The following is a 14,891-nucleotide window of genomic DNA, read 5'->3' as shown; positions in this document are numbered from 1 at the left end:
TTTTTAATGTGAATTTTCTTGAAAAGCTGTATTGTTAAAATCTACAAAACAAAGTATTTGTTTTAATTCGTCAAAGTCAAATATTCACAGATTACTTCACCTTGACAGGAACTGGAAAGAAATGTGGTCAAGTACCAAAAGCGCAGATTCAGCTGAAGCCCTAGCTCACCCATCCAGCCAAAGTGTGTTTACTAAAGGTGAAACCATCTATATCAGCCTGTCTGGATATTCATCATTGAGGTGCAATATTTGTGAATGTATTCATATATTCATATTGTCATTTACTCCAGTGCAACCTGTGATGGGGATTTAACAGAAGGATGACACCATCAATTCATCATAGCTCACTTCTGCCTCCCCTGTGCACACAGAAAGTTCTGCTACAGATTTGAAAAGACCACAACCATGCTTCTGTCTTCTTTGTCTGATGCAGACACACCATCCCAAAGTGTTGCTCACTGGCCGACTGATGTATCAACTGCTTCCCTGAATCTCAACGACTTCTTCCCACAAAAATCCTGTCAGTGTGACTCTCTCAGAAGCAACTATCAGGGATTCAGTGCCACCCCTGCCAACCGTTTTACGTTGCAAGTGTCTTATCTAGTCACCTCCAAAGTGATATTACTGAACTAGACACATGCCATCTTGTGACAGCTCCTGAATCTTGACTGCTCCTCTTACTGAAATTCGTTGAGCATGACTCTCTCTGACGCTGACAAGCCTGCCCACCCGCCTCCACTTCATGAATCCCTAATGTTCTAACACACTAAAATCTGGTGATAGTTAGTCTCTCATGAGTTGTCTTCAGGAAAAACAAGAATTACGTGTGTGTTTGTCTCCAAGTTCTTAAAGGAATTCCCTTTCCCTAAACTTGCTCCAGATTTTACTTGCATTTTTCCTCCACTTCAAATCACAGAATCACAAAATCTAGTACACACCACTGCATAAGTAAAACCAACCATAAATCTAACTCTTACTGCGTTAAAGTCACACACTTTCTCTCCCTACTCATCTTCCTACTCAACGTCTCTAATTCTTCTCCAGTTTTCAGGTGATTTAAGGTTCATATGGGACAGTTCATCCAGGCCTAGTCTGTGAAGGTCATGATTTGGTGATACTTAATTACATTGCAGTTCATTTCAGGTAAACATAAACAAGCCAAGGTTTGCCATACTACTGAAAATGTATTGCATTGTGGGTTCAAGGTAGATGGGATCTAAGGTCCCATTAATTTGTGTGCTTAAAGGATTGCCTACTGTTTCATTCCATGTAATATATTGGCTAATAGTTTAGTTTAGTTTAGTTTAGTTTAGTTTATTATTTGTAGAGCGCACCTAAACCCTGAGGTATCTGAGTGCTTGAGCATAGTTAATTGTTACAAGTACATACACATAAAGACAGATGACAAAAGGCATGTTGACATAAGTTACAAGTCGGCCAACGTGCCAACATCAGGAATAAATACAGAGAGGTTGCGGCAGCTGAAGAACAATTCACAGCTGGCTGTAGACCCACAATACGAAATTGTCTGCAAAGGTTCAAAAATGGTCAACAAGTCTACACAGTATTAGGACAAGAGACAGGCTTGGGCCCAGAAACACTAGCCTAACACAGGTCATATAAATAACAGTAGCAAGAACAATACAGCAGGGGAGAGTATGGGCGAGTTTAGGTAGCAGATGCAGTAAGAGTTAAGTTTGATATTGCTTGGCGAAGGAGTCAAGCTTTCATTTGAGATCTAAAAGTCCAAAAAGAAGGTTCAGCTCTCATGGCAGGGGGGAGGGAGTTCCAGCACTTTGCAGCTAACACAGGGAAGCTGGTCCCATCTACAGTTTTCAGTTTGTACTTAGGGATGTTGAGACAGTGAAAGTAGGAGGATCTTGTAGCTCTGGAGGGTTGGTTCCTGGTAAATTTGTCAGCCACGTATTTAGGGGCTGTGTTTGTCAGGCATTTGTGTGTGATGACTAACGTGCACAACGAGATTCTGTCATGCAGTGGGAGCCAGTGTATATCCCGTCTATTGGCAGAGATTTGATTAGAACGTGGGATATTTAAGGCAGATCTAAGAGCATTATTGTAAAGTACTTGTAATCTATTCAAATTGCGTTCAGTAGAGCCTAAGAATAGGGTATTGCAATAATCCAGCTTGGATAAAATCAAAGCCCTGGCTAGTGTAAGGAAGCTGTTAGTAGACGAGTAAGGTTTGCAGGCATTGATCAGTTTGCTGGTGTCTGCTGTAGTTGAAGCTGTAGTATTGACTTGTTTTTTGAGGGAGAAAGTGGAGACTATGTAGACGCCTAATGTTTTGACCTCATTTGCAACTTTAATGATGTTCCCATCAATATTGAATATTGAAGGTCTTGTATCGAGTATCCAGTCTGTTTAGACGAGCTTGAGATCCAATGATCAGAAGCTCTGCTTTCCGTCATTTGGGCAGCCAACCATGCCTGAATTTCAAGGCAAATTTGTCATAGCAGCCATTGAGCGTAATGAGGACTTGAGTGTCATCAGCATCATTTGTGTATGTGACACCCAAGTTATCAAGACAATCAAAGAAGAGTTTTATGAACATATTGTCAAGTGTAGGTGACGCACAGGAACCCTGTGAGACTCCACAGTAGATAGGTACTGGATCAGCAGACGCTGTGGGTGCAAAGACACTTGTTGTTCTGTTTGAGATAAAAGATTGGATCCAACTAGTGGCGTTTGGAGAGAACGCTGCAGCTGTGGTCAGGTGTTTAGTCAGAATCTGATGGTCGGCGACATCAAACTCTGCTGACAGGTCCAGCAGAAGAAGGATGGCCAAATTGCCTTTGCCTTTGGATTCATCCATTTGGATTTTTCCAGGAAGGCAGTTTCAGTGCCGTGCCTGAGTCTGAAACCGGATTGACGGAGGCCTAGTAGTTTGTTGTCCTCCAAGTGTTTTTTTATTTGAAGATAGGCCGCTTTAACAAGTAATTTTTAAGAGGAAAGGGACTGTTGTTATGGGTCTGGATTGGTAGGTATGTTTGTATCTAAATTAGGTTTTTTGAGGAGAGGCATAACCCATGCCTCTTTAAGATTGTTAGGGACTGAACAACTTTTGAAGCATGAGTTAATCAAGGCAGTGATGAATGGTGCTAGATCTTTTGCTCTTTCCTTAATAACTGAAGCTCTGATAATGTCTATTTCTTGAAACCATAATTTCTATTTATGTATAGAGTTTTTTTTTATTGCAGTTAGAAGTAAACCACTATCCGTCTATACGGTAATTTAACAATGAGGGCCTGTCGATCACAGTGCTCAGTTATCACTGTGTTTGCTATGGTGTTTATATGAATTTGGAGCTAACCTTGATGTTTCTTTCATGTAAACCCTTCTGTGACAATTTATATTATGATGTATTGTGGCGTTGCAAACTGTTACTACTCCCCTGTGAAACAAAAAGAAATGTATTTGTTTCAAGACGTTGTGAAAGAAAACTTTGGAGCCTGTTGGGATTGTCAGCACTGTGTAAATGAAATGCAATTTAAAAAACACAAACCAGAATTCCTGTGTATAGCTTTCTTAACTCTCTACAGGACAGTGTAGATTTCCCACCAAATTCTAAATATTCTAACCATGGGTGAACCAAAAGAAATAAAACAAATAGGACAGGAAAGATCGCATTAATGGAATCAAATACATCAATAAAACACGCACCAAGATTTGAGCAACATCCTTTCTATACATATTTTAAAAGTTTAAAATTAACAGTAATAATGTAATAATTGTAACACTATTCTCCTCTTTATAAACATAACAGGACCAATAAAAACAACATATATTAAGTCTAGTAGTAACCTCAGACAAAATCTAATAAATGTATTTACTATGGGACTCGATATGAAAGGAACTAAGAACGATGGAAGACCGCCTGACATTCAGGAAACAATTGAAAACGTGGCTATTCAATTCACTGAGACAAACTTAGATGCGCACATCCACAAACCATACTCTGGGATCAAAGTAAACAGACACCACAGAATGAAGAACTGATAATACAAATACCTAACACCCAGAGCCCACCAAAAACCAACTAAATACCCCTTTGTCGTTTCCACATCCTCACACCCCTCAAGAACTACACATGCCCAAAAGGTCTAGCAAAACTACAGACAAAAAAAAACACACACACCAAACACCCATCTCTAATTGCGCTAAAAAACAAAATACTTGCAAACAAGTACCAACTCAAACACTGGACGCCAGGCTCTGGACACAGCAAGCCCAGAGCACACAACAAAGCACACCAAGAAAGCTGAAACGCATCGATGGCATCATCTCCTGGTTCGTCAAGCATCAACAGAAGAGCACAACCTCTATCCAATCCCTCTTCCCTCGACAACCAACTCCACCTGCTTTACTTACAGAGCCACATGAGCGCCTGGAGACCATGAAAATGGTGGCAGTGCACAGTTTAAATCATCATAACATAACATATATGACTTTCCATGTTGCAAATGTAATTTCTATTGGAAGATTCCCCAATTTAAAGTTAAAAACGACCTCCATTTTAATTCTAAGATATATCTTTGAATCAGACCAGGCCAAGCCATCAAAAGTTTCCTGTCATATTTCTGCATATGTTCCATTGATCCACATCCTTTGGCACGCTATTAGCATCAGCTCTTAATTTTAAATTATTTTAGAAACCTTTGAGAGGATATCTCAACTAACAATGTCATAGTGCATAAACAACAAACACTGGGAACTGTGGTCGATTTGTCTCATGTGAAATCTAATCCGTACATAACATCCCCCTAGCCCTTTCTGGGTTTGCATGTATCAATGCCCAATATGTCCTAATTATTTCAACCAGTCCTTTCATAAACAGCCTGTGCAGTCCCAACTGCCATCTGACGGCTGTATGAAAGTTCACTGCCATATTCTCAATAGGTGTTTCCGTGTCCTACTCTCTTGGTCTACCACAATTAACATACTTCAAATCTGAAACAAGCACATCCATAGAGTATTTTCAGGGGAATTTCGGCATTGTAAACTTTTAATAGTTTAGAAAGGGTAAGCGAACCATAACACACAGAACATTTGGCTAGGATACAGGTGATTACCACAGGCAATATTTCAAGCGTTTTCAAATGTGGTTCGCCTGTAACTCGGTCATAAACTTTAAGTCCAAATAAGCACATTATTTTGCTTCTTCTACCGAGATCTACCGAGAACCCAATTATACTTGCCAACCTCGGAAGTTGGTGAAAGATACCTTATTTTAGTTCTAGATCTATGTATTTCTATTAACCTTACAATACTCATCTAAATAATTCAATGTACATTGTGTGACTATAGGAGTCAAATCCAAGCACACGCTATCATACAAGTAAAATATTTGTACCCTGCATTGGGGGAAGCCCTCTTTGCATACTTAAACATGTGGGCAATTCTGACAAATAAATAATACACAATATAGGGCCAAAAGGCAATCATGCTTAAGGCTTTAGTATCCCTATGCAATTCAGTAAGCTATTGCTAGGGAACCCTGGGGATACCCAAAAAATCCAATTTCTTTCACAGAGTTACTACCTCTCTAGTTCCCAACACAGTAGTGATGTCCACAAACTCACAGTACAGGGGAGTCTTCTTGGCTAGAGTACAATATTAAATTACTCTAAACAAGACCAAGCAGTAATCTTTTGTAGACAGCTTGGCTTAGAACCCAGTTTGTTCCAAGGGCAATTTAATTCTGTCTAGAAACCATTGTTTCAGGCAATCAACATGATGTCTGGCAAAACCCATGCCAGGAGTGTTTAAGAAGGCATTCATTCTATAATTATTTTATGTCCTTTTCATCACCTTTCTTATGCATAGGTATAATAATATTCCATGTCCAAGTGCCTGGGACTACACCTCGAAAGCAGCCATCTACCTAAAATATCAACCCAGCCCCAAGTGCTCTATTGTAACACAGTATTACCTAAAGATTTAATTGTCATCTAAATGCTCTTTTTTCTGAATCATTTTCCTGGTGTCTTTGGGTAGACTCTGCACATTATCTGTTTATATTTCTGTTATGGTTGTATAGAGATGTTTCAATTCCACAGAGCTTATATCTGATGCAACCATTTGCCTACATCGTCATCTTGAATGGTATTCAATAGACCCATCCACACTCCATCCATTGCCCATTTCTCAACCTTTTAATATAGCGTTTACATTTTTCTCTTTTTTGTCTCTGTTGCACAGTTCCAGTAAAATGTTCTTACTCTTACTCTCTTATTTTTCGAAATCGTCCCTCTTTGGCCTCAATTTCAAAACATGTTTTACCCTACCCAAGAATTTAGGCGCTGGCCACAACCACCACAGCATAGGACGGCAATGCACCTAAGAATCTGGCCACTCACCACAACTTGCCCTTAACTTCCCAATTCAAACCCCATCTGCAGACATCAAAATAGACCACCAACCCTATTTTTCACCAATGGCAATATCACCATATCATCTAGATTCCACTCTCTTACTCTAACAAGCACTCTTTTATTCACCAAATAACCCCAAACATGTTTCTCCAACTGCCCACCAAACAGTTACTACTACAATGGTTGTGGCCAGATTCTTGGTTGCATGGCCATATTATACTGTGGTAGTTGTGCCAGTGAGTAGATTCTTGGGTGCATGACCTATTTTTAACATCCTAATATCATCTACATTCCACTTTCCTACTCTATTAAAGCCTGCCTGCAGTCACGAGATAAGCTGCCTGCCCAAGACATTTGCCCAAGACACTGTACGCAGACTACCGCTGTGTCTGTGGACTGTCGGGTCCCACCCGTTTTACTTCCACCTAAACAAATAGCCCCATATCATCTTTATTTCACTCCCCCACCCCTCCCAGTCATCTTTTCATCACCAAATGACCCAAAACATGTTTCCCAACCATGTTCCCCACCGCGCTGTACGCGGTCAGCAGTGGATATCCACAGAGCATGACGAGCATTTTGGAAAAATATCACGCACATCACGTTTTTCACCAACCAATCAGCGGTTGCGTTGGATGTCCGCACACATCACAAAGGATCCAAGGCCAATAAGAGGCTTGTCCGTGGAGCAAACAGGGAAGTGGGTCAGCGGACCATACCCAGATAGCACTAATTTCTTTTGACCTATATTTCACCCATTTTAAAGAAAACTACTGGATGGATTTACACCACACTTTCGAAACCAAGCAACCAAGCGGCCAGTCCTGCCGCAAATTTGGTGAAAATCCATCCAGCGGTTTGGGCTGTAGGTGTGAGCAAATTCATTTTTCCATTTTTTTTATTTCGGCCACCCCTACAACTTTGCCCCCCTTTACGAAACCTCACCAATATAATTCAGAGCAGGCCAAAGCTTGGTAGGGATTCGTCCAGGAGGAGCAAAGTTATAAGCCGCCCAAAAAGTATTCTTCCTATGAGTTGAGCAACTTAACCAAAACTACAGGGCTGCTACCGGAGGCCCTGTAAAAAAAATATATATAACTGCTGAAAATATATATAACTGCTGAAAAAGTGCATGGTGGTGCAGCCAGCAGAGAGACCTTACAAAACCAAGGCCCAGAGAAAGTGCTTCTGCTCATAAGCAGCACACCGTGGACACCTGGCATCTCCCGCAGGGAGACAAAATTGATGGGCACACTCCCAAGACAAACTGAGAAGCTGTTCAGTCAGCACATGCCCTGACCTGCTTAAAAGGTCAACTACAGTGGTGGCTCATATTGTGATGGGGACAGGCCCAAGAATCCTGTTTACTATCTACCATTTGGCTCAAGGAAGCTTTGGGAGTAGGCCATGAGAAGCTCTTTTGAGGAGGGTGGAAGGCCCCCACTAGCAAAAAGCAAAAAAATGCTGCAGTCCAGTATGGGGCATATTATTTTAAAGCCACTCAGTGCTGGGCTAGGGCACAGTGCTAAACACATGAGCCTGATGGAGGATTGGTTAGTGTTGTCCTAGGGAATGGAGGAGCTCAGAGGGTCAGGAGACCCAGGGAGAAACAAAGGGGGAAGAAAGAAAGCCTACAGAGTGTGCAGTGCCCAGATCCCCCAGCCCCGGGCTCTGCACAGAAACAAAAAAGTTGACAAGAAGAAGACAGCGAGGTTAAGGGAGAGAGATAACAGATGGCAAGAAGTCACCTCATCCTGCTCAGATGAGTACGAGGATCAGAGCTGGCAGAAGCCTTCAAGCGAGGAGGCAGTGGAAACACTGTAATCCTTCAGTGAAGCCCAGTTCAGTAAAACCTCTAAGAACAGGAAACGGGCAAAATAACAGGAAGAGAACAGGGAGGAGTTTTATCCAGAATCACTTATTCACTCCAGATCCTCAGAATGGGAACCACAGGCTAAGATTGAGGAATATTTAAAGAACACCTCTCTCTAAAGGAGCCAGCATCAAGTTAAGAGCAGCGTGTCCCAGGCTGCATCTATCTGAACGGATAGCTGAGAACCCAGAAATTGATGAGAGGATGCTCACATTCATGGGGAGCTACTCCAGAGTTGAGAAAAAAGGCCTGGACAGATCTTGGAGATCATGCCAAGATAAAATGTTCGATGTGGTGGGCCCACTAACAAAGATCCTCTAAGTGGCAGGAAAAGCAAAACAGAAGGGGGAGATGATTGATCCCACCATATTGGCAGGCTGGACGCAGAGGTCCATACACCTGTTGGGTAACTCTAACAGCGCCATCATGGCAGAGAGGAGGAAGTCTATTCTAGTAAAGATAGACCCCAATTTGAGTGACTTGGCGATGTTGCAGGCAACTGTTTGCTGAATCATTCACAAAAGAATTGACAAATTTTGCCAACATGCAGCCCTAGATAAGGCCCAAGCATCCCCCAAAACAGTGTTTGGCAGGCATGTTTTTGGAAGGGGTGGCAGAGGCTGGGACTGCTAAGTCAGCCGATACTCATTTATCATGCCTTACAGCAACAGAACCAATAGGAGAGAACAGGAGGACAGAAAATCCAACCCTTTCTTCCCCTCAAGGCGATGAGGCAGAGGAAGATGCTGGTGTCACATTGAACAACAGCAACACAGTAATACAGGTGGGAGTGAAAGCAGCACAGCAACTTCACCCAGAGAGCACAGACATCCTTGCATTAGGTGGGAGAGTAGCGCAATGCGTAGAGAACTGGAGATTCATATCTGGACATCCCTGAGTCCTGGATACAGTCCAGTGTTTTCATTTGGATTTTCATCATCCACCAGTTCAGTCGGGTCTCCCAAGGCCAATTTTTTCAGTGAAGTAGACCAGCAGCTGCTGGATGCAGAAATCACAGAGCTAGGGTGCAAGAAAGCCATTGCTCAAACGTCAGATGCCACAGACAGGTTCATAAGCAATATGCTCTGAGTGAAAGGCAAACGCAAGCTCAGACCGGTGATCTGTCTCAGAGAATTTAATGGGTTCATAGCTTACAGATATTTAAAAATGGAGGGGATCCACCTCCTAAGCGACATATTACAGCAGGGAGACTGACTTGCCAGAGCAAACCTCAGAGACACCTATCTGATGGTACGATTTGCACAGGTAAATCGAATATTCCTGCAATTTCTCTGAGGTGGACAGACGTGGGAATTCACATGTCTGCCTTTTGGAATAACATCAGCACCCTGGTGTTTCATCAAGCAGGATATTCTACTGATCAAAAAACTGTATATGATATGTCTAATTTGTCATGACAGGGAATTACATCAAATGCAGGTGACAATAACAACCGACCATCTGCAGCAGCTGGGCTTCCTAGTAAATAGGGAGAAGTCTCAACTACGACTGAAGTAGTTCATGAAATTTCTGGGATTTGAGGTAGACATGACCCAGGGGACTCTCAGTTTGCCGTTGGATCAAAAAAGAGATCAGGAACACCATGAAGAAGTTGGCCAGACTGGTGGGTAATCTGGCGTCCTCACTCCGGGCCATATTACCAGGGCCTCTCAATTGCAGAGCCTTGCAGAGGTTCAAGATCCAACATCTAAGGAGGGGCCTGTCCTAAGAACAGTAGATTCTGATATCGCAAGAGGCGAGGGCAGAATTGGAGAGATGGTTGCAGCATATGGAGTCCTAGAATGGGAGAGCAATAGTTGGCTCTTCTCAGACCTACTAATAGAGTCAGATGCCAGCTGATGGGGCTGGGGAGCCCAATGTGGAGAAATGCTGATGGGAGGCAGATAGTCAGGACAGGAGCTTGAACTGCAAACCAATTGCATAGCGTTGCTAGCTGGTTCCTTTGAAGAGAAATGCTGGACCCAGGAGAAAGTTCATTGTTGTGTACTCCTCGAAATAGACAATGTGTCCGTGGTTAGATAGATCAAAAACTGGGCAGAATGCTAGGGGAACTGGTGAAATATTTTTGGCATTTATGCCTGCACAGGAGGATTTTGGTGAGAGAAGAATACCGTCCGAGTCTACAGAACAAAGTAGTGGGCTGTATATCTCAGGGATGCCAGTGATTGGCAGCTGGATTCAGAGGTTTTCTGGAACTGATGCCATGATGGGGCTCATGCCGGACAGACGTTTTTGCTTCGAGGTTGAACAGACAGTTTCCTTGTTTCTTCAGTTGGAGACTGGATCCAGATGCAGAGGCGACAGATACATTTCTCCAGACCTGGGGCCCAAACAGGGAGCATGTGATTCCTCCCTTCACAATGATTCTGAGGACACTAGCACAAGCAAAGAGACATAGGGTCTCTTTGGTGTTAATAACAATAAACTGGAGGGTACAAGCCTGGTTTCCCAGACTGTTGGAGATGGCTTGAGGCAAGCCGATAGTGCTACCGAGATGGGGGACGATTGTGCTTGGTCCCACGGCGAACTGACATCCTTTAGTACAGGTGGGCATATATATATTTTCAGCAGTTATATATATTTTTTTTACAGGGCCTCCGGTAGCAGCCCTGTAGTTTTGGTTAAGCTGCTCAACTCATAGGAAGAATACTTTTTGGGCGGCTTATAACTTTGCTCCTCCTGGGCGAATCCCTACCAAACTTTGGCCTGCTCTGAATTATATTGGTGAGGTTTCGTAAAGGGGGGCAAAGTTGTAGGGGTGGCCGAAATAAAAAAAATGGAAAAATGAATTTGCTGAACTTAATAGCATGGCGGAATTCTGGTGATGTTGGGTCTTTCGAGAGAAGCTGAATGCATCATTGAGGAGTCGTGGGATCCCAGCAGCAGGAAAGCTTATAACTCAGCATTCGCAAAATGGCATAGCCAGTGTCTGGTGAGGAACATACATTCCACTAGAACAGATGTGGTGCACTTAGTCACTTTCCTGGCACAAATGCTGGTAAAAGGGAAGGCATATAGAACAATTAATCCATTGCAATCAGCGATTTCAGCGGGACACCCATGCAGCTAAGTCCTTCCAATGGGAGAACATCCATTGGTATGTAGGTTGCTAAGAGGCATACAGATTTTGAAACCTCCAGTGCCTAAGTACACACAACTATGGGATGTAAATGTGGTGTTGAGACTTTTTAAAAGATGGTCAGACAATGCAGAACTCTCCAGAGAGGCCCTTTCAAACAAAGTGACAATGCTTCTACGTCTTGCATCATGCAATAGAGTATAAGACATGAGAGCGTTGGAGATTAACACATAGATGGTATGGCATTGGTGTTCACTGTCTAAGGACAGTGTCCTATGATTCTTTCCCAGATCATCCTAAACTTTGTCCAGTCAGATTTCTGGCTGATTACGAGACCATGACTGAAGACCCTAAACTTGCAGGGGTATCTCAGCTGCTGATAGCGTTGCATAAGCCTTATTGGGCAGTAACCCCTGCAACCCTGGTGAGATGGGTGAGTTGGCTAATGCTGCAAGCAGGAATTGATGTAGAGGTCTACACTGCGCACTCAGTGAGGGGACAATGGCCTCTAATGCGATCACCTAAGATGTACCAAAAGCAGCCGACTGCTGGAAGGAGTCAACATTTACATTTCTTTATTTCAGACCTACTGAACACATTTCGATGTTGGTGGTAGGTAAGCTTTGAACAAGCATAATCTGAGTCTATGTTCTTGACATAGAATTCATTTTGTCAACACTAACATTATAGAAAGTCATAATTCTATTAAAGATACAGAGGCAAAGATTAACCTACCCTAGCAATCGTCAATATAGTTATAATTGTGTGGACTGACTGTTTATCTGAAATAGTGTAATGTATTAATATTGGCACGATTGACCACCCAAAGTAGATAACTTATTGATATATTTTCCCCTTGATGTTCATGGCTGTTAGAGTAAACTCTTTCTCTTCTAATGCTAGAAAGTGAATTTGAGCCTGTGCATGAATTACCTGACCGGCCGGCATACTCTGCTGGAGTCTCTGCAGCTGCTGACTATCTCCATCTACTTGTGACATGGTTTTACGAGTGGGGTACTCTTCCCACTCCAGAACGCTTGCTTCGTTTGTTACAGGGCCACTTCTTAGATGGTATCTCATTGCCTTTTTCGGTTAGAACACAAAACACAAAGAGGCCTGAATTTCACTTTCAGACAATGGGGGTCATTATAAGGTGGGCGGTAAGGGATACCGGGCACCGGTAAGGAGACCAGTGCCGGTAATACCTTACCGTCCTACTACAAGGTCCCTTAGCGGGTCCTGCCAGTAACGGCAGGTCTAACCAGCTCTTATGGACAGACCCGCTAAGGGACCAGGGTGCAAATAACGGGCTTGAGATGCGCAAGCCCGTAATTTGCGCCCTGCCCATTCCCATTGAGCCCTATGGGGGCTCAAATGGGAATGGGGAATGACATTTTCAATGGGGACTTACCGGTCCCGCAAAGGTCAGACTACACCAGTAAATCCCCATTGAACGAGACCGGTGCCGGACCCGTTATTGCTGGCAGTCATGGCGCAAATAACGCCATGACTACCACCAATCTCGGAATGAGGCCCAATGTGTGAAAACTTCCTACAGGCTGTTATTTCCTGATATCAAGTGGTGACGTGTATTAGCGCTCGGTAGTCAAAAACATCTGACTCTTTCCAGCAGGGCTGCACCTCAATGTTATTTTACAATGTCTCACTCTCTACTCCTTTAATACTTGCAAATGAATCTCATCAATGCTTATTGTCTAAAGGCGATGATATCCGACTAGCCTCTGACTGCAAAACAGAGGGATACAGGTGAGGCTAAGAAGAGAGGAAGGCCTTTCGCCCAAACAGTGGATATTGGAAATGCAGAACCTGAGGGGTCTTTTCACACACAGCTCCCTTTGTTGGTGTCTGATCTCAGTATTTTTAGATATAAGGGCACTAGCCTCTAGAGGGCTCCTGTGTGGAGATGTGTAAATGAGTAACAGGCTCCCAGCATTGGGATATCAGCTGCGAGCTGGATCAAAAGGAAACCCTAGCAGTCTCACGCTCACAAAACCGAGCCAGTCAATGAATGTTGAAAATCTTCTTATCTGCTGCTATTGATCTCCGACGTCTCCGACGTCCGTAATAGAGTCTTTGCGGGAGTCTCTTGTTTTCTACCAAACCCTGTAGGTCGGGAGGGGAGGGTCGCTATTACCTCGGCACCCTCTACTCTATGCTGGCAGAGCTGGATTGATTGCAAAAACTCCACGTATAGCAAACCGCAGCACGACCACGGAGCTTGCAGAGCCCAAACACCAAAAGTCTCTGCTGCCCAGACTCTGCGGCCCCTTCCGCAGATTTGCTGAGCTTATATACCGTGGACAGCAAAAGAGGACTAGGCTCCTCCAAAACACCAACACAGTTTCCAAGGGACAAACACTGGTTTCTGGCACTCCAAAAGACTCTGCTGCCCAGACTCTGTAGATCACTTATTGAGACATTGTTTATGTTGTAGGTACCAATGCAGATAATAAGCCAGCAGGTTCTTGAGCAGTGAATGGAACACAAGCTAGAGATGGTGTCAACCGTTTGGGGCACAATAGTTAAACAGTTGTGGACCAGAATAAGAAAGAGGAAGTGGCCATAAAGGATAGAGAGTTTAAAGACATAAAGGAACATCGTTTTTTTTTTTTAAATGGGAATCACATGTCAGGGCACACCAATCATTTAAGGACTACCAAAGACTCAAATATGATGTAATGTATCTATTTTCAATATTTTGTATTATCTTCTTACATTTTAATATGCTGCTCGAGACATACAGTTTGTGGTGAAGCATAATTCTTCATCTCTGTGTCTTTAATATAATTATGACTTTCAATAACATTAGTGTTGAGAATCTGAATTCATTACAACTGAAAGCCTCAGCTGATCTATGTGACACATATCTTGCCCTTAATCAAGGAAAACATAGCTAAACTGGTGGACAACTAACCACCTTTTGTAACAAATAACTAACATAAGGCATTATTCTAACACCATTAAAGGATGTTGCTGAACAACGGCAGCACTACTTTTCAAAGGACCACCCTTCATGGGTTTGTCACCTACACCGTCAGACTAGGTACATAATATATGTATACTTTTCAACATTAAGCTCTCACTATCATCAAAAAGAGACTTGCTAGACCACAAATTGCCCTTCCACCTGCAGATCCTCAGGAAAACTGTCCACGACTTGAACCTTGTCCTCTCTCTAACAGACTATTGTAATAGTCAATATCTAGGACAAACTAAACTAAATGAAACATATATAAATTGAAGCAGCTACACTTATTGAGGGACTCTGGGACCATATCTCGCCATATTTTAAAAGCCTTGATGAAGCCTTGCTTCATTTTCCACTGAGATTTACACACAAAATCAACTGTATTACTTTCCAAATCTTCTATATCATTGCCCATAAATACCTGAACTCTTCCATAAGCATTATATACCTCCAAGCCTGTTAAGATCATCACAGTTTAACATCATAACTACACTCAGGTTCAAAATACTGAAAGAAAGAGTGAGATATTACGTTAAA

The 14,891-nt window shown here is 42.8% G+C and overlaps 1 protein-coding gene across 1 annotated transcript in view; it reads right to left on the bottom strand.

Moving 5' to 3' along the window:
• Positions 1-14,891, bottom strand: part of SLC6A11 (solute carrier family 6 member 11) — a 1,097,166-nt gene that overhangs the window by 1,034,013 nt on the left and 48,262 nt on the right. The window lies entirely within an intron of this gene.

This window comes from Ambystoma mexicanum, chromosome 2p, assembly GCF_040938575.1.
Source record: "Ambystoma mexicanum isolate Mex_15411 chromosome 2p, UKY_AmexF1_1, whole genome shotgun sequence".
NCBI classification, from domain to species: domain Eukaryota; kingdom Metazoa; phylum Chordata; class Amphibia; order Caudata; family Ambystomatidae; genus Ambystoma; species Ambystoma mexicanum.
Note: the sequence above shows the minus strand (reverse complement) of the source record. Positions and strands in the feature narration are given on the sequence as shown.